Below are 20,552 nucleotides of genomic sequence, written 5' to 3' on the forward strand. Positions count from 1 at the left end.
AGTTAAGCTGTCTGATGGCAGAAGGGAAAAGCTGTTGCAGAATCTGCTGGACCTGCAGCAGATGCTGCAAAGTCTCTTCCCAGAGGGCAGCAGGGAGAACAGTCCATGGTGGGGGAGTGAGGGGTCATTTAAGATGTTACGGGCTCTGGACATGCAGCGCTGGGATGAAATGTCTTTGATGTAGGGAAGAGGAGCCCCCATGATCTTCTCTGCTGTTCTCACCTTCTTCCAGTCTGAGGTGCTGCATCCTCCACACCACACAGTGAGACAGCTGGTCAAAACTGTTTTCCATCTATTTGCCTGACTGTTACTGACAAACTGCTTTGCAGACTTAAAAGAATAGTACACCCAAAACATGATTAGCCTTCATTTTCTACTCACCCCCATGCTGAACAACACTCTGGAGTACTTTTTTGATATCTCAAATGCATCTGGAGATCTGGGAGGCTTCTTGCTGTCTGCTGACATTCAAATAATGGAGGTCTATGGTGCCCGAGGCAGAAAGGTCCATAAAAGTCCACAAAAAACGTGTCAATATTCCTCCATACTGCTCGTCCAATGTATTCCAAGTGTCCTGAGTGGGTAGCGTCCATAATTTACTCGAAACGAAGTCATTTAGAATGTTTTTAAAGCATAAACAGTAGTATATAGGATTTCCTAAAAGCGTGTTCACGAGTCTACGGAAGCCTGCAGACCAAACCAGATGAAAGTGTGCATTCAGCGTCTGCTCTGCCGATAATGCAAGCGTAGAAGAAGAAATGTGCTGTTTACCTGTGCAAAGAAAGAAACAACGAAAGAAAAATGTCTGAGGACTTCAGTGTTGAGGAAGAGCATGAGTTCTTTGCCAAACTGAATGCGCACTTTCGTCTGGTTTGGTCTGCCGCGGTTTCCGTAGACTCGTGAACGCGCTTTTAGGAAATCCTATACACTACTGTTTATGCTCTAAAAACATTCTAAATGACTTCGTTTCGAGTAAATTCTGGATGCTACCCACTCAGGACACTTGGAATACATTGGACGAGCAGTATGGAGGAATATTGACACGTTTTTTGTGGACTTTTATGGACCTTTCTGCCTCGGGCGCCATAGACCTCCATTATTTGAATGTCAGCAGACAGCAAGAAGCCTCCCAGATCTCCAGATGCATTTGAGATATCAAAAAAGTACTCCAGAGTGTTTTTCAGCATGGGGGTGAGTAGAAAATGAAGGCTAATCATGTTTTGGGTGTACTATTCCTTTAACAGATCACCATAAACCCAGAATCTTCAGTGTGTGGCACCAATGGGTCTTCACTATTCAAAGGCTAACAAAAAATACACCTCACTAAAAATAAACTAGAATGAAAACTCTTATAACCTTTATTTTTATGTTCCCTTTTCCCTTTCTCGTGATTTATTCCCATCTGTCCATACGGACAGACGGATAGACAGAGAACCTGATATTTAGTATTACTTGATATCAATAAATTATGATAGTAAAAAAAAAAACATAAGCATTAAAAACATTTATTTTTTCAACAAAATGTTAGCCTTTGTTGTTTTTTTTACATTATTTCTGCTAACTGGGTTCCGTTTTATGTGTTTGACAGAGCTTTGTGTCAAAATACAAAACAAAAAAAACCCTTGCAAGAAAAAATCTTATTTTTTTGTTGTTCCCTCTTCCACCTCCATCCCCCCTTTTCTTCCTTCAGTACTTTCTTCCCAATTCCCAGGCACTGATATGTTTTCTCAGCTTGGGCAGGCGGCAGAGCAGCAGCAGCAGCAGTCAGGCTGCTGGCTGCCAAAATGGAATTAAGTCGGTTGCCAGGCTGGATAAGAAATTGGATTCTCTTGCTTTTCTGTTATCCCTCTGGAGCAGATCCTGTTGGCCGTCGGGGAGGGGTCGGGGTTTGTGGAGATGGAGTGGTGGGGTTTGGGGATATACAGGTGGTACAGCAAGGTTAGATCTCTGCCAGGTTGCTGTCACCTTTCTGAGCCCACATCAGGCCACACCTTTCCCCCCTAAACCCAGGCTCCGTGTCTGAGCAGCAGCTGCAGCCAGCTGGGGGCCGACATCAGGAAAACCAGACACACCAGCTTATGTATCTTCACAGGATGCAGCACCTGGTCAGACCTCCACCCTGCTGGGTTGTAACACTGCTGACTTATATCATTAGAGGCTTTGGGGCTTCATCACAAATCTCCTGGCAACTTCAGCTGGCACCATAATGGAGGAACAGCAAAGAACCTGCTGTGTGTAAATAATGCTCTGTTTGCACCGTATTCTGGGGAGAGGAAATCAGAGGTTGTCTTATTTTTCATGCACACATTGTCGAATTGCAGCTTCAGACGGGCATGGTCAGGGCTCTGTGGTCCTCTGACCCGTGTACACACGTCTTCATTAATAAGTCACATGATCGGCAACCATTAATGGTCTAAAGCTACTGTTTATTTGTCTTTTCTGGAACAAATTGGTGCAGTCTTAAATTATTCTGCACTAAGCCACAAAAATGACCCATGTGATTGTGATATGAACTAGCACCCCTACAGGCAGTTGGAAGCACTGCTCTCTGGTAAGACGCATGTTATCTGTCAAAGGAAACTAAGTTTGGTTTATTTATGTTTCAGTCTGGTTTAAAAAAAAAGGAATAAGACTGCATGAAAATGATTTTTTTTCATTTAAAAAAATTCTCTACTTCTATTAATTTGTATTATTTAATTCTCCTTCAGGCAAAGTCTTATATTTGCACTTCTTAGAAATTGTTAAAAAGTAAAACAAAGTAAAAATTACACATCAGTCTTTCAACATATATTAAATTAATTAGAATATGTGCTCAAATAAAGCTCATTTACAAGATTAAAAGTACTTTTTAAAAACAACATCCTTTAAGCAGGTATTAGGCTGACATTAAATGAAGGCCACTTTTCAGTATAATTTGTTTCCATTAGTCTAAAAAATATTTTTTTTCAATCTTAAATTTTGTTTTCTAATAAGCTTAAAGTTGATAATCACATAACTAACAGAAATAAAGGCTTAACACTATGAGCCCCTGTGCATTTATGCAAAATTATCGTTGACAGAAATGACAGAAAAAAACACAGTTGTCACAGAAATAACTTTAATCTGTAAAAACAGATTTTAAAAAATCGTAGACAGTCATTGCCTTTCATGTTTCTATAGAATGATTTAAAAGAATATACTCATTAAACAGGCCTGAACAAAAATGATGGTACATCAGAAAACAAAGTAATTTGACTAAACAACAGTGCCAGTGACATGGGTGGGCAGTGGGAGGCTGTGCCCACCCAGAGAAACAGCTGGGCCAATCCTGGGGTGTGTTTATTTTGTTAGTCTTGGTATATTTTTGTTTTTCCTTGAAAGTGGCACATTTTCTATCATTCCTATCTTTGATTTCTCAGTCATATTGTTTAACCAGTCAAACCAAAAAGGAGACTGAACAAGAAGCAACATAATTAATATTAGGGATGCACGATATAATCGGCCCTCTATCGGTATCGGCCTGTATCGGCCTTAAAACTGAATATCGGACATCGGCCACCCCACCAATATTTAACCCGATATTTGATCAGCTTCTGAGTTTCTAAAGTCAAAAAATAATAATAAATACTACTTCTTCTTCCTCAAAAACTTCTTTTTTACAGACTTAAAAACTTCTAAAGACGAGGGAAAAAATATTGATACATTAAAATATCCCAATATCTTCATATGCTGATATATTGCCATTTAAAAACACCATATCAATCTCTTTTACTAATGAAATATTGCTATATGTCATCGTTATGCTACGAAACCCCCCGAAAATTCACAAAATTTTGCCATATTTTTATATGTTGATAAATTGACGCGGTATCGATCTATTTTACTAACAAAATCTCACAAGAATTTGTAACAGAACGATGAAATTTCACAAGATTTTGAAAGTAAAATAGATCGATACCGCGTTTTTAAAAATCTATTTGATATCAGCATATGAAAATATATTTGAGTATATTATTTTTCAAAGTGTCAGAAATGGATAACAAAACTGCTTTTTTCAATGACTACTTATTTTTGTCCAGCTTTATCATCGGTATCGATATCTGTTATCGGCTACATGAGTTTTGAAATATCGGCATATCGGATATCGGCCAAAATCCCAATATCGTGCATCCCTAATTAATATCCATCGGAAAGCAAGATACACACATAATGCACACTTAAACACACCACTTATAATCATGTACACCAAAATATGAAGAACTAACATCCTTAGCGACCAAAATATGTAAAACAAGATTATTTGTTCATGGATTGTAGCGTGCAGTATTACATAAAATGCAGCTTGGCTAAAAGCACCACAGTGGTCACAAAGCCTTTGTTTAGGCCTGAGGCTAAAATATGTTAATTGAAAAAGGGGTTTAATACCTCCCCTTTAATTTATTTCTGCAACCGGGTCTGCCAAGTGGACATGTTATATGAAAGTATGGCCACTAATTAACATAACAGGCGTTTATAATCTTGAACTGTCATTAGTCTATATATGAGGCTGCAGGTAATCACTGTGAAGTTTGGTGACATGGTGTCTACCACACTCAACATGGACAGGAGCAAGTGAAGCAAAGAAGAGTTGCTTCATGAGATGAGAAAGAAATTATAGACAAACACGTTAAAGGTAAAGGCTATATGACCGTTTCAAAGCAGCTTCATGTTCCTGTTACTTCAGATGGACATATTATTCAGAAAGGTATTATATATGGGACTGGAATTCAATTCAGTTTATTTATATAGTGCCAATTCACAACACATGTCATTTCAACGCACTGAGAGACAATTCAACCAGATAATTCAGTCAAATTGATTCAAAATTTTCTATCTAAGAAAAGCCAGTTGATTGCATCGACTCGAAGACAATCCCTCACGCCAAACATGCTTGTAGCGACAGTGGAGAGGAAAACTCTCTATTAACAGGAAGAAACCTCCAGCAGAAGGACTGTAGCCAACCTCCCTGGATGTGGCCACAGGAAAAAAATGAATTACAAATCAAAGACACAGATAATAAGAATAGTAACAAAAGACTGATGAATGCATGAGTACTTTAAAAGATATAAGATGAACTTCAAGCTCAAGGAACATCAGTGTTGGATCATTGTTTGAGCTAAAGTGGACTTACAGTAATGTGAGAAGACCAAGAAGGATACCATTTTTAAATACAAGTTGCACAAAAGCCAGACTGGAATTTGCCAATCTTCATCTTGACAAGCCACAGTGCTTCTGGGAGAATATCCTATGGATAAATTAAACATAAATTTAACGTTTTTGCCAAGACACATCAAGTCTATGTTTCCAGACATAAAAATTAGAAAAGAACAGAGTCCGTACTGTGAAACACGGAGGAGGATCTGTTATGTTCTGGGCTGCTTTGCTTCATCTGACAGGGTGTCTGAATCTCCAAGCACAAACAACAATTTTTGCTGCACAAACGGAGCTGAGTTAATTGACACCTATTTCGTCTGATTTGAAGAAGGTGGGGGGGCTGGTTGACCTTTGATGACCTCTAGAAATATTTCTTTATATCTTTAAAACGATAGCGGCTCAAACGAAAATTTTTGCTGCACAAACGTAGCACAAACGTATAACATTAATTTTATCTGATTTCAAGAAGGTGGGGGGGCCAACTTCACTCAGGTTAATTACCACCCTCACCTGTTTATTCAGTTTATTTTTTTAAACAACTCGATTAAAGATGGATTTAAGTTTTTTTTTTTTTTTTTTTTTTTTTTTTCTTTCATTTTCATTGAATATTTAGCATTTCCTTTATTAGATTTAAGTTATTCCTTTGACCATTGTGGATTTTTTCTTTATCCACATTTGTAACTCGTCTCAGGGAATTGAGGACCTAAAAACACAAAATTGTCAATTTTTTATTTTTTTTTGTCTAACTTTTATAATGATACAAACAAAATTAATGAAAGAAGTTAAGGTGTTTTAAGAAGTTTATAAGGAATTTTGCGAAGCTGCCCTCCATTCATGATGTTATAGCTGAGCAAAAGCTCAGTGTTATGGATGGATGGATGGATGGATGGATGGATGGATGGATGGATGGATGGATGGATGGATGGATGGATGGATGGATGGATGGATGGATGGATGGATGGATGGATGGATGGATGGATGGATGGATGTTAGCAGCTGTCTGCTGTCTTCTAACAACAATAATTTGCTAACTTCTTTCCTTTGCATCTTAATCTTCGTTTTATTTTATTTTCATTTTTTATTTTCTTTCCATTCCTCCAACAATAGTTTGGAGTTTGTACTCCTTAGTAACTGGTTCTATATTTTTTTGCCTGCCTAGTATGGTTGTGCTATCACTAAGGGGGAGAATTAAGACCCCATGAAGAACCAAATAGCTTTTTTTTTTTTTTTTTTTTTTTTTTTAAAGCTGGAAGTCTTAAGTAGAAAATTGGCTTACCATGCAGATTGCAAAGTCAACAATGGGAACATATATCCCTGCTTGGAGTGATTGAAGTCCCTGTCTTTCTGATGAAAAAACTGTTTGATTTTTACTATGGCTCTTACATAAACTGCTAGCTTGATTTCACACCATGCATCTGAGGCTGGCAACAAACACTTTAATTAGAGAAAGATGATGAAGGGAAGGGGAGAGAGGAAAGGTGATAGACGGTAATAAATCCCCAGCACACTGCAGACAGCTTAAATATACAACCAGCAAAGCGAAATATTATTTTTTTTCTTCCTACTTTTCATATCTTATTATTTCTCTCTTCATTCTCTAGCTTAGAACTGTGAATATTTTTGCATAGCTTAAAGTCTGGTTGCTATCGCACACAAACTTACGCCGTTCATTAGCATCATCAGGGTTTATGCAGGAGGTCTGTAAGACTAGAGGGGATGGGTGCATGCCAAAATAATTTTTTTTTCTTTTTTTTGGGGTTAAGATCTGAACCGGACAATTGCATGCCTTATTCTGTTTTGTGGTTCCTGTTGTGCGGCAGAATGACGGTTCCTTTGAACTGGGCCCCTCCACGCTGTAAGATTAGCCCCTTTCAGAGTATCTCCATTATCTAAGTAGTTGTTGTTACGGTGATGGAAGAGAAGAAAGAGAAAGGAGATGATAAAATAAACTCAACGAAAAGCTCAAACCTATCGCACTTGATCCTGTGGTCATTATTAAGCAGCCAGACTGATAAGCAAGAGTGATAAACGCTCTCCAAATGTGCCAATCATCGCCTTCGCCTTCTTTAAGACCCACAAAACAATTGCCTTCTCCACTCAGTTTGGGCTTTATTGGTCAGCAAATAATCAAAGCACTTTTTTTTTCTATTTGAGGGGATTAGCAAGGCAAAGTTAAGCCTGCTGGACGAGACACTATAGCGGAGAGGCTGTCTGGGGGGGTCTTCTTATCAGGGGTATGCTGTTGGATGCAGTTCTGCCACAGGACTGATTGCTTTCACTGTCACTTGTCTGCTGAGAAGAACAAAGAAGCGCCACTGCCACAATAATGCCCCTGCTCTGATGGGACACAGAAAAGATGCCTTTGTGTGTTTATTATGAGGGGCAATAGGATCAAACATGCTTCCGCCCCCTCTGGTTTTTCCTTTTTATTCATCAGACCTCCATTAAAGCAGGTTCAATTCGTTTTTTATAAACTGCTTTTGCCATTTGTGCAATCAAGAGACCCCAAAGACAACACTGTTGAATGTCCCCACAGCATAAGGCTGCCTAGTCTCGTGAGACCATGCTGATCTCGCGAGCTTTCAAGATTTCACTCGCTAATCGGTCTGGAGACTCTCCGTTAAAGAAAATTTGGAGCCGTTCACCAAACGAACGTCCAATCAGCGTTGGCTTTGAGGTGGGTTGAGGTGTGACGCAACGAGAAGCGTGACAGTTCAGTCTAAAGAACATGGCGGCTTCAACCAATGAAACTAGCGTTAGCGTGGCTATCGAGGAAGTTTTACCGGAATTACAGAGTATTTCTTCACTGAAAGAAAAGCAAAACACTGCTCTGGAGGCTTTTCTCAGAGGAAAAGATGTTTTTGCTCTTCTCCCGACTAGTTTCGGCAAGAGTAGCCTGGCTGTTAGTACGTCATATGCTTCGTTGATCTGATTGGTTTATTTGGCCCGTCTATCAACAACATAGGCCAATCAGCTAACCAGTATTTTCGCCCCTTCCCAAAATTACTTCAACGGAAGGTTTCCAAATGGATATGCGGAGCAAATCCATCTGGCGGAGTCAGGTTAGAGGCTGCCACCACTGTGTTTCCCGAACATTTGAGATTCTTATTATGGATTACCCGTCTATGCTACTTTTTTCGTTGAAAATTTCCTTCTGCCATTGCCTCATCAAATGAGGAGGAGGAGCTAATTTACCTTGTAGCTTTGGAGAAAATACAAAACACAACATTTGTAAAGAAGTTTGTATAAAGCCAACACAAAGCTGTCATTACAGGTCAGAGAGCTGTAGGGGCAATTCATATCTGTGTCACATAAAAAACAGTTTGAACCAAGGTTTCCTTTTCCTGTCAAAATAGCTGTTTGTTCCAAACAGTTTGTTGTGTAATACCTCATATTTAGACCATTCTGTAAACGAATGTTAATTATGGGGGAGCATTTAGTCATCACCACAGATTGAAAGCTTAATTTTGGTCTAATTTGAACAAAGCGGTTTCTCAGAATGAAATTATTCAGAGGTGATTTCTGAATGAATGTAATTGAGGGTGTGAGTGTAAAAGGGGCCCAATATATATGTACACCAAACTTTTCAGATTTTTATGTGAAAAAAACACAAAAAAACTTCCTTTCACTTTACATTCATACTTTTCATTACTCATACCTTTGATTTGTTACATAAAATCTAAGATTTTCATTCTAAAAAGAGTGAAAGATTCAAGAGAAACTTTATAATATCACATGATATTAGTAGGCTTATCCAGCCCCACTTCTAAAAAATGACCTCTGTTACTATTCTAGATCCGGAAGCATCCCAGACCAGATTTGCCAGAGCACCTAGGAGACACGTCTTTAGAAAAAAACAAAACAGTAAACAGAAGGATTTGAATGTTTTTCTTGATGCAGTGTTGTTGGTCTCCAGACATTTAACACCATTTTGGATCAATCCAACTCCAAGTTTCAAATGTCACCTTTTTTTCTTATCTATGTCTGTCTCACTTGTTACCATCTCAGATTTCTCCTCATCAGTCTTTTTTCTATGACTCATTTTCTCTCTGTGTTATTCTCTGTTTTTGGATGTTGAGGGATTTTTGGATGTTTTATCTATAGAGCAACGTAAGATAAAGAAGCAGGGAGCCTGAGGGGACCACTGCGGCGTTAGGCGGACAGAGCGGCGCCACAACTCACTGGCAGCAACAGTTCAGCTCATACCCTCAAATTTCCTCAGTGCAGTCTAAAATGTGGGGCACAAAAGTGAATCTTTTCTCTTTGAATGAGTCAGCTGTTTAAATGTTTATGTTTTTCTCACAAGAGTTGATTAGAATGGTTTGAAATATAAAATCATTTTAACAGACACTTCCATGTATTTAACTTGTTCTTTCTAGAAATCATTCAGTTTTGTATCATTTTCATATTACATTTTACTGTAAAATTAAAGATTAGGACCCACCTGATCAATTAAGATTTACTTTGACCGACCTAATGCAGTCTACTTTGACACTCTACTACAAAATCATCATTTCTAATTTATTCAAGCATATCTGTGTCTATTTCTTCATCAGTTGTAAATTGATTGTGCACCAATTCACACTGGATGTATCTAAGGATCTGTTTGGACTTTTGAACAGGCTATACTATTTAAGATATATAATACTAAGCAGGACAAACTCATCAGCTAATCTAATGAATACTGTCCAATGTCTTCTCCTTTCTGTTGTCATCCTTATTAAAATGATATATGAAATGATGAAAATGATAGTTTTCTACTTCTAAAGCTAAAAATTTTCAATCATAATGTTTATTTTCCTACGTGACTAAGTTCCTGTTGTTTTTTTCTGTAGTATAAGCAATATATTTTGCCTGTGTCTAACGTCTGATCTGGTCTTTAGAAATGTGTGTGCTTTTCTCCATCATGGATATTAAACAAAATAAACACTGCCTTTAGGGTCATCTTTAGGGTATGAAATAAAATACATCTGCCAAGGCTCAGAACAGTATGATATCTCAAAAGGCGTTTATTAAAAACAACGGATTTACAGTAAACAGCTAGGGAACAGCGAATGGCACGGAACCTCTGCAGGAAGAAAACACGGGTTAGTGACCACGTTAATCTAACAGAGGAAGATTATAAATGTGTGATTCACTAACCTGGTCTTAAATTTCAGTCCGTCCTCAGAGGAAGAGGTAGATTCCAGCCGGTTGGCTGCCGACAAGAGGGGGCGAATGCTGCCCAGAGAGTCCAATATATTGAAGCCCAGAAGGCTGAAGAACAGGCCGGAGATCAGATCCAAGCAGATGAAGGAAGGCAGGAAAATCCAGAGGGCAAAGCCAATGCTGGTGTTGAGGAGATTCGCAGGAGTCCAGGCCAGAATATTAAAGGGGTATTGAAGGGAAATAATGGTCAAAGTCAGGAAGCAGTTCCAGGTTCGGTACTTCTGGAATGAGCTACCTTGTACCATTCGTTCTCTTGTTTGTATAGACACTTTTAAGAAACAACTAAAGACCCACTTTTTTAAACTCGTTTTTTAGTTTAATACTGTGTTTACTGTTTTTGTATGTTATTTTAATTTATAGAAACCTTTTATAAATTTTTGCAGCACTTTGTGACCCTGGTCTGTGAAAAGTGCTATAGAAATAAAGTTTACTTACTTACTTACTTACTTACTTACTTACTTACTTACTTACTTACTATTCCCTTCCTTCAGAGAACCAGAAGCGTATTTCTGCATGGCCTGTGATTCAAGGGCTGGTAAGCATTTTCTAAAAAAAATTGTCAGAATACTTAATTGCTCTACTGCTGAAGAACATCACAAGGTGACATTGAGTGAGTATAATTTCAAATAACCTCAGTTTATTTAGAAAGCACCAATTTTACGTAACGTCATCTCAACGAGACACAATTTAATCAAATTTTCCGGAGAGATTGGTTAAAAGTTTTATTTTTAAGCAAGTCCAACTAATCACATTGAATCATTGACTTTGCAAGATTGGCTCCTCCCAGTAGACTGTCGATTGCATTGTGTCATTGAATCTGCCACAATTCCTCACATGGAGCATTCATGCAGTGACAGTGGAGAGGAAAAACTCCCTTTTAACAGGAAGAAAATAGCAGAACCAGAAAAAAAGAAGAAGAAATTAAAAACAACATCCAGGAAGCTTTCTCAATTCAATTCAAAACTTGGATAAAAAAAGTCCAGTAGATGTTTTTTTTGGAATGACTATGACCTGGATGCCTGAGAATCTTCACCAGCATACAGGAGAACCAGGCTTATTGTGAGTGACCTCCATGCTGATGTTAACTGGGTTTAAGAAGAATAAAATAGAAGCACTGATTTCTTAAATAATTTATATATTGAACAGTAAATTAGCTTAGCAGATGGCTCTGTTTATGAAAGAAGCAGTTAAGCAGATGGGATCTGAGCTGGCTTTCATGATATAATTTTAAAAGAGAGAATATGTAGTTACTCAGAGTAAAAGCTAAGCTAATAGCTATGTTTAGCATTTAAAGGGGACTAAACATAAAAAACAGAACCATCTTTATTCATAGTATCGATGGCACTAGCCCAGGATGGTGTCACAGCTAAACAGAGCACTAGGCCAGATGTACAGTAGCTACTATGACTAGGAAAAGCAGAGAGGACATAAAGTGAAAAGTTAAACTGACGCATCGCCCCTGAACAACATATTTCTAGTTTTGTACAATACCTCAGAGATGAAAGAAGGAATAAGAAACTGTTTGATGCAAGATTAAAATGGCAAGCCCTCATTAAAAAACAGTTTTTTATTACATTATTTTCTAAGAGCAATTTAGTGCATTCCGGATGAAACTTCTATTTCAAATTGGATCCAAAGAAAATAACTTGTGCTTTGTCTGCATGAGAAAGTAACACAATTTTTTTAAAAGCAGAACATCCAAGTTTTAATGTGTTTTAGATATGCCTTTGGTCTATGTAATGGGATAGTTTCATACAGATTTAAGGACAAATATTGTATCATCAGCATAACAGTGGAAATTAATTCCATGCTGTCTAATAACAGTACTGATTGGGAGCATATAAATAGTAAAGAGAATATACCCTAGCACTGATCCCTGTGGTACTCCAAAGGTAACCCTGGAGGTAACATAAGATTTATCATTAAGATGAACACACTGAAATGTGACCACTGTTCCTGTTATTCCTACAGAACGCTCAAGAAAAGAATATTGTATCAAATGTAGCGCTGAGTTAATTATCTGAGGACATTAGATTATCATTTAGTATAATATAATAATATTATAATATAAATAAAAAAATAATAATATATATATATATATATGTATATAAAAAAAAAATAAAAATAATAATAATAATAATAATAAAACAAAATAATAAAAAAATAATGAAAAAAATAAAATAAATAAATAAATAGAAAAATAAATAAAATTAAAAAAATAAAAAAAAGAATAAAAAAATATATATATATATATATATATATATATATATATATAATTTCATCACTGTTGTTTCAGTTTCATGACTAGCTCTCAAAGCCCTAATTAAAACTATGCAAAAAGGTAATTACTTTGTAAATGCTCATACCCTTTCTTAGCATCTATTTTCACAGGAATTCAAGATAAGAATGCAATATTAGTTATAGTTCTATGAAATCATGTGGTACAAATCCTTTTAATAGATAGGCTGATTATATTTCAAATGGCAGTGGAGATTCAGAGGACGCTTCCTTCAATAATTGGTTGTAATTGGATCTAATATTCAAGCTGAAGTCTTAGATTAAGCTACTAATTTTGATAACGCACACAGCTAAATTAAATCAAACAGATCAAACATGATTTCGCTTTTAGAGTAAACCCCAATGCAGCCTCAGTTTCTGATGATGAACTAATCATATTTAAGGCGTGCCACTGATTTTATCCCTAATGAGGTGAATCTTATTTATAAAAAAATCCCATAAAACAGGCGTCTGTAACCTGCTGCACCAGAGCTGAATGTGGCTCTTTGGACCCTCTACAATATATATATAAAAATTATATGAAACACTAAATAATGTTCTATAATAACAAAAACTAAGCTTAGAAGCTATAGTAGTTTTTATAAAGAATATTTACATAATATTTTAATATAAATTTTCACAACTGGATGACATTAAAAGCACCAGAAATATGTTTACAGAGTTATTTTTCTTTAGCTTGGAAATATTATGGGGTCTGTTTTATTAGCATTTTTTTTTTTTACATCAAATAACATCCTATAAAAGTAACTCAATGCTTCTGCTTTATTAACTGTTTTATGTTTCCCTAATTTAAAAGTTAGTAATACATATTGATAGTTGGTTGTTTTAAGATGACAAAAGATTTCTCATGGTAGATATTTATCCAAAAGAATAGATTCTGTTGTAGTAAAAATCCTGCAGTATATTGCTACTCTAAATGTTTTTTACTTAGCCTGACTTAGGACAAAATGGCTCTTTGGCTGTTAAAGGTTGGCGACCCCTGCCATGAGGTAACTGCTAAGGGTTACGGTAGTGACTGGCTCAGATGAGCTTTTACTCTATTTGAGTTTGGAAACTGTGTTAAAAAGAAAAGGATTATCCTTTTTATCCTCTATTAATCAAAACAAATATGCTGCTCTTGTTATATGAAGAGTAATTTTATACAGAGTTCTCTAGATGCTTAGAGAACCATTTTACCTACATTTCATTGGTATTGTTTAAAAGAAGGCAATTCTAAATCAACCCATCGAGCCTGCTTACTAGGAACGCATTTGCTCTTTTTCCTAGAGGTTAGGAGGTAACTTTATTGACAAAATCCTCAATCTGATTTGAAGAAAATAAACAGCTGCCGTCTGCATGTCTTTTCTATGATATAGAGGAGATTAAAAAGGGAATAGATTCTTTTAGATTAATCAGATTTGTGACTGAATCTAATAACATCCAGCCAAACTGAAACCTTCTTTTCACCTTCACTACAAGTTGTGAAAAAAATGCTGTTGTTTCTTCACGATCAATGCCAAATATCAGCATAAGGTCCATAGTATGAAAACCAGAGCGTGTGGGTCTATAAACATTTTGACTAAAGCCAATTAAATCTAAGATAACATTAAAAGCTGCAATGAAGCAATCACTTTCAATGTTGATATGAATGTTAAAATCTCCACTATAATAACCTTTTCAGTATTTAAGACTAAATCAGAAAGGAAGTTCTTAACCCTATAATGCCAAATGTATCGTATTTGATACATACGGTTTCTGAAATGTTTTGCATCTGACACCTTTTGCATAATTTAATGGTAAAAACTTTGCTCAAAATCCTATTATACACAATCAGATATACCTGATAACAGCCAGTAGAAGACTACACAAAAATTAATCTTGACTTATCGCATAGTAATAAATTATTAATATCAAAAATGTGTTTCTGTTTTTTCTTTTTACATATTTTGTTAAAAGGCCAAATAAGGAATTAAAACAAAAAAAAAAAGTGATTTTCTGTTTTGTTTTATTCTTGGATCAGGATTTAAAGGGTTAAACTCACCTAAAAATTGAGACTAAGGGCCTGGTGGGAACTTATAACAAAACAAAACTATCCTGTGTTATAAACTAGAAGCTATTATTTTCCTTATTTTACATTATTGTCTTGAGAGTGAGAAAAAATATTTATTGAATTCTTTTAGAAATCTGTTTTGTTTTTCTCCATTCAAACTTGGCTTTTACTTAGGAAAAAAGAACTGCTGACGTTAGCTTTGCCAGGTGGATTTTCCTCAAGTGTAAAAATATGCATTAGGATCTCAATACTTACAGCCAGGCAAGAGGTGACATGACTGCAATGGCATGATGTTGCACATGTGAGACATCAGACATTAAAAGGTCAGATTCACTTACAAAAGATGTGAAATTCCCAGGACATTTCTCCCCCAGGAGGAGGGCAGAGGTGAAGAGTTGAAAAGTTCATGAATAGAGCAAAAGAAAGGTAAGTGGTGCAGTCATGCAAATATCTGATGCAAAGACAGAACGGGGCGGAGGGGCGGATTAGATCGAGCTAAGGTGACAAAGGACCAAAAATAGGTGGAACCACAGCGAAGGTTTTACAGAGTAAAATGAAACTTGTGCTTTCTTTTGGGTTGGCTTATTGTTTTAACAAAGATTTTTCCTCAAGGAATAGGAATTTAAAGAAGTTTGAGTGAACAAGGTGAGAAACCTATAAGTAAATGTGGTTGCCACCGTAAACCATTTTGGATCCTGGAACCACAGTTATTAAACTAATGTGTTTAAGTTAAACAGCCCTCTTGATAAATAAATGTGTTTTCTATAAACATTTTATTTCTTACAACTACTTTCTCTATATGTTCCACAGCAAAGAAAAGTCATTTGAAATGTATTTACTTTGTGTGTAAAAAAAACATTCAGAATACATAATACACAAATTGATGGTTGTTGTGCAAAACAAGCATGAGTTTTTCAAAAATATGTCTGGTGTAATTTTACATTTCTTTATTTAAAGCTACAGTGTGTAATTTTCAGCGACATCTAGCGGTCAGACTGCAGACCGCAGCAACATGAACATCTCCCCCCCACCGCTTCTCCCCCCCCAACAGTACGGCAAGCGTTACGGGACAAAATGTCTTCCACGACGTCCGCATCTTCTACCTTCTCAAGTGATGAGGTTTGTTTACATAGATAATTTTACAGATAGTATTTCATTAGTCTGTGTAGGGTATAGATTTCATGTAGACTTAAGATAATAAATATACCCGTTATTTTTTCTACATCGTTGTGACGTTTTGGTGACATTTTGGCGATCTCGCAATCGCTAGTTTGTTGGCTCTGCGCTGCCGTAGCGCAAAGATGTCTGCCTCCATGGCTGCGAGACCCGCTCCTATGTAATTATAAATAACGAATTCTAAGGCAACGCAAATATTAAGGTTAAGAGGCTGAGCTCGTAGATGATGATAAATAACATAGTTATGTATAATATATTACATTTCTGACTGTATATCCCTGTAATTATTACACACTGTAGCTTTAAATAAATTTTTTTTTTTTTTCAAAATCAGCAGGTTGTCTTTAGATAATCTTCAATGTTATTCTGTAAAAGTTTAGAAAAAAACGATCCACTGGACTTGGTTTCCAAGGTTTGAAGACGTTTCGCTCCCACTCCAGGAAGCTTTCCCAATTCAATTTTTTTTTTTTTTTTTTTTTTTTTTTTATTGAGAAAGCTTCCTGGAGTGGGAGCGAAACGTCTTCAAACCTTGAAAACCAAGTCCACTGGATCGTTTTGTTCTAAACTTTTACAGAATGACTATGACCTGGATGACTGAGAATCTTAATCAGCAATCTTGAATGTTGCAATTTAGTTTATAGCCTGCGGGACAAAAAAATAATGCAACTAATCTACAGTTAAATATAGTAATTATATAATATAGTAATTCCTCATATTATCAGTTCAAAGTAAAAATTTGTATTTGAAGTCTATTTTGTTGTAAATTAAATATATTGTATTAATTTCAGTGTTAAATTCAGGCAGATAAAGGTGGAAGCAGCCATGACCCGCAGATGTGAGGTTTCAAACAGCAAGTCAGCATTTGATACATATGGTTTCTGAAGTGTTTTGCGTCTGACACCTTTTGCATAATTTAATGGTAAAAACTTTGCTAAAAATTCTTTTTTACACAATCAGATATACCTGATAACAGCCTGTAGAAAACTACACAAAAAATATTATTGACATATCGCATAGTAATTAATTATTCACATCAAAAATGTATTTCTGTTTTTTCTTTTTACATATTTTTTTAAAAGGGCAAATAAGGAATTCAAACCAAAAAAAAGTAATTTTCTGTTTTGTTTTATTCTTGGATCGGGCTTTAACCTCTAATAACATTCCCAAAATGAATTTAATATATCTCAAGAACTACAGAGTTTATTTTAATTGTTTTGGTATCAAAATAAAGGCAAGACCCCAGAGAATATGTTACAGGTCTAAAATTTGGGTCCTCATGTTATGAAAAGGTTAAAGGGTTAATGCAGAATTGAATTGCACTTATCAATCTTTTACCTACATCAATGAAGAAAAAGTGTAATTCTGTAATTGATTAGATCAAATTTACGTTCAGTAATTTTCCTCTTTTAACTATTAAGGTTTTGTAGTTGTTATGTTGGAACAATCTTTTATAGTTACCGCCGAGGAACTTGGCTTTACTTTGCTTCCTGGACAGGAAGAAGGAACTACAACTCTCTGGTATGATCACACATAAGGGATAAATGAACACATTTACCCTTCTGTCTACACAATTAGCCATTAATCAGTTGAAGAGAGCTGCTTCTGGCCCAGTACCAGCACTTTAGGGTGTTTTCTATCAGTGCCATTCCAGACAGATGGTGGAGCAAGTGGAACTGGCACAGGAATTGGCTGAGACAGAGTGGATATTGTTGCTGGAGAGTGTTAGGAAGGGGGGTGGGTGTGGTGAATTGGGGTACGCAGGGCATGACCAGCCCTAATTATCCCAGATAGTTGCCAAGTGTTGGCGATGTTAGGAGCTTTAGCGGGGCTGTGTGATAGTTTCCCAGCTCCTCTAATCTCATTTTCAAGTGTAAGGAAGTTTTCCAAACATAAATTTTGTCACACATGTATTTTCTAAAAGTAAGCATTGTTGGATGCCATCAGCTCACCCTCTAGTCTTTCCCACGATATAAAAAAGCACAATGAAGATTTCAACCAGAAACTGCTTTTGGATCTGCTAAGAGCTTTTAATCGTTGGTTTAGATGAGTTTCTCTGATTCAGTTCGCAAATCCCCATTGGAATGCAACTGTGCAAACATTGACTTTGCGAAGATATAGATCGGCCGATGTGGCCTGGAGAGGAGCCCAGAGGAGCTGAGGGACAAAGCAAGTTAGGACACAGCAGGTGCGGTAGTGAGTGTGTTGAGAGGGATCAAAATGGCGGACGGGTGTTGTTTTCATACGGGCAAATGGGAAGGCAAGGCTCTTGCCTCTTTGCAAGGAACAGGAGATAACTGGTCATTCCAGGTGAGATCAACAGCCCCAAGTTCATCCTGAGGTCAGGTTAATCCAACACTATATCCCCTATTTCCATAAGCACCATGCATTATCCACAACAAAGTTTTGTCACTGATGCAATCACTTTTCTTTGCTCTAATCACAGTTTTCCATGTCCGTAAATATTCATAATCCCCGCAGAGTTGGTTCGCAAGACATAACAGGGCTTAAGACCCTGTAGCGTCGCCAGCTGAACTTAGAGTGTTGCAGCACTTATCTCCTGCGTACAAAAGAACTTCTTCTTTTCTCATAACTTTATCAGGCAAGCGATGGAAATCTCAGCTTGCGTTTAGCTCAGCAGCAAGAATTCAGCATTCCCAGCATTCCTTCTCTCTACTGACAACCTGAGCTGCTGAAAGATCGCTTCACTGGCAGCTTTAATTGCTGCTCACATTTGAAGTCATGGGAAATGTCATCATCAATAAAGATTTGTCCGAGGGAAGAAATACTTGTATTTCAAGCATGCTGGAGATTAGTAGTTGAATAGATTTGTGCTCGGCGGCGTTAAGGTTTCTTTCCTACATGCAAACGCGACTCTCTAGAGGTCACTAAATGTATACTATAAGAGTAGCTTTAATGTGTAGCTTGTTGGAAGATTTTTTTGTTTCTTTTATTAAGTTACAGACTTATCCATTTAATCAACAATTAAATACTTTTGTTTTGAGAAATTTTTCATAGAAATCTTATCAGTTATTCTCTTGTACACGTTGCTGCTTTCTGACATTTGACATGAAATTCCTGAAACCTTCCTGAATCTTTTCTTAGTTTTTTTTCTCCCTCTGAAATTAGGGATCTTGTGCACAAGAGTAAGCAACTTTTATACTACACTGCAAAAAATGGAAATCTAAATGAGTAATTTTTGCTTAAATTAAGTGCATTTTTTTCTTGAATTGAGGAGGTAATTGAGATACTTTGCCAATGGAACAAGACAATTTACATTTAAAATAAGAACAAAAATAGCTTTGTCTTATTTCAAGTGCATAGTATATAATTGTCTTGTTTTAGGAGTAAAAATACTAATTCCATTGGCAAATCATCTTATTTATCTACTCAAATTAAAGGAATAGTACACCCAAAACATGATTAGCCTTCATTTTCTACTCACCCCCATGCTGAACAACACTCTGGAGTACTTTTTTGATATCTCAAATGCATCTGGAGATCTGGGAGGCTTCTTGCTGTCTGCTGACATTCAAATAATGGAGGTCTATGGTGACCGAGGCAGAAAGGTCCATAAAAGTCCACAAAAAACGTGTCAATATTCCTCCATACTGCTCGTCCAATGTATTCCAAGTGTCCTGAGTGGGTAGCGTCCATAATTTACTCGAAACGAAGTCATTTAGAATGTTTTTAGAGCATAAACAGTAGTGTATAGGATTTCCTAAAAGCGTGTTCACGAGTCTACGGAAACCGCGGCAGACCAAACCAGACGAAAGTGCGCATTCAGCTCGGCAAAGAACTCATGCTCTTCCTCAACACTGAAGTCCTCAGACATTTTTCTTTCGTTGTTTCTTTCTTTGCACAGGTAAACAGCACATTTCTTCTTCTACTCTTGCATTATCGGCAGAGCAGACGCTGAATGCGCACTTTCATCTGGTTTGGTCTGCCGCGGTTTCCGTAGACTCGTGAACACGCTTTTAGGAAATCCTATACACTACTGTTTATGCTCTAAAAACATTCTAAATGACTTCGTTTCGAGTAAATTATGGACGCTACCCACTCAGGACACTTGGAATACATTGGACGAGCAGTATGGAGGAATATTGACACGTTTTTTGTGGACTTTTATGGACCTTTCTGCCTCGGGCGCCATAGACCTCCATTATTTGAATGTCAGCAGACATCAAGAAGCCTCCCAGATCTCCAGATGCATTTGAGATATCAAAAAAGTACTCCAGGGTGTTGTTCAGCATGGGGTGAGTAGAAAATGAAGGCTAATCATGTTTTGGTTGTACTATTCCTTTAAGGGCAAGTATACTCAATTTAAGAATTTTTTTACTTAATTCTAGATGGTTTTTGCAGTGTAATACTGGCAGCAAATCTTAAAAAGTGTGACCAAAACAGGAGTGTAAAACCTTGGATTTGGGTTGTTGAATATTTTTAAATGTTTATAATATCCAGTGAAGAGATGTAACTGAATTCTACATAAAAGCAAAGCTATTGGAAAACTACTGTGTTGTGGTAAAACACATGTGGGTCATTTTGGACTGATGATCACTGCAGGCAGCTGAATTGGACTTTTTCGATTTTTCTCAAGTTCAACAATGTTTATATTTAGCTTGATACGATTCATATGCCCACATAGAAATATATCCCAAGATTAAGTTACCAC

This window comes from Cyprinodon tularosa, unplaced genomic scaffold, assembly GCF_016077235.1.
Source record: "Cyprinodon tularosa strain WSP-4 unplaced genomic scaffold, ASM1607723v1 ctg137, whole genome shotgun sequence".
NCBI classification, from domain to species: domain Eukaryota; kingdom Metazoa; phylum Chordata; class Actinopteri; order Cyprinodontiformes; family Cyprinodontidae; genus Cyprinodon; species Cyprinodon tularosa.